The sequence below is a fragment of the Galeopterus variegatus genome, unplaced genomic scaffold (genome assembly GCF_000696425.1).
Source record: "Galeopterus variegatus unplaced genomic scaffold, G_variegatus-3.0.2 Scaffold1472, whole genome shotgun sequence".
Lineage (NCBI taxonomy): Eukaryota > Metazoa > Chordata > Mammalia > Dermoptera > Cynocephalidae > Galeopterus > Galeopterus variegatus.
Window position 1 is genome coordinate 391,350 of NW_007727583.1, and position 1,214 is coordinate 392,563.

Here is a 1,214-nt window from a genome sequence, read left to right on the forward strand (position 1 = left end):
CCCGGCGGCGGCAACCTTGGACGGTCCGTAGTCTCGGGGACTCCGGGGCCGGAGGAGGTCGTGGGCGCGCGGCGGCGGCGCGGGCGGCCGGGGTAGCAGGTCCCGTGGGCCTCTGTCCCCGCAGCCGCCGCCGCTCACGGTGACCCTGAAGGCCATATGCGCGCCGAGGCCGGCGGGTTCGCGGCCGGTGCCAGGGGCAGCGGGGGCCTCCTTGGGCCTCTTGTCCGAGTGTGCCTCGGCCACCTCGCAGTGCATGGCGCCGGGACGGGGCGCACGGCTGGGGTTCGCGCCGGGCTCCTGGAGAGGGGAGACGGCACAAGCGCGTTAGAATGTGGGAAGCGGCCCCCCTTTGGTCCTGCATCCGAGGTTTATTTCTCGTCTCTAAAATAGGGTTAGCGCCACTACACCTACCTCAAGCAGAGGCCGACCCCGCCTGATCCCACGTCAAAGCCCCTTGCTCTCGCGGAGTGGCTCTCACCCCTTCCCCGGCTTGTTGAGGGGCCCCGCGGCGCATTCCCACGGAACTCATGCGCCCTCCCGCTCAAATCCGCGCCCACCGAGAACAGCCCTCTTTGAACGAATGGGGATATTGAGGACTGGAGCGCGGATGGCGCCTGTCGTGCGTTCCCCGGTGGGACAAGGAGTCGGAGGCAATGAGAACCCCAGAGCAGAGTTCCGGCGAAGCCGCGGAGACGGCTCGGGTGGGTCCCGGGCTGCGCGCCTGCTGGGCGCTCTCTGCGGCGGACCGCGAACCCGAGGGGCCAGGGCGCAACCCTCCCAGCCTCATCCGCGACCACCCAAACCGGAAAACCCGGAGTCCGAGGATGGGCGCCTATTCCCGCAACACGCACGCATCACGCGCACCCCGGTACACGCACATTCCCAGCACATCAGAAAATGAGCACATCGCGCGCAAACCCGCACAAAGTCAGTAACGCCTCTGCACGCCAGCTCGCACGCACACCACATACCCAGCAAATGCACACTCGGGACGCGCCGTGCCGCACATACTCACCCGCTCACACAGCAACGCTACCAACCGCGCGGTCGCACGCTCTCGCCGCACACGCACGCGCGGGAGCCCCCAGGGCCGGAGCCTCGGCCCTTCATCATCCCTCCTGGAGTCAGGGCCCGGGGCCCCAAACTCCTTGGCCCTCGGCGCTCCCCAGACTCGGCGTCGCCGGGACGCCCGCCTCGGATCTCAGGCCCGGCTC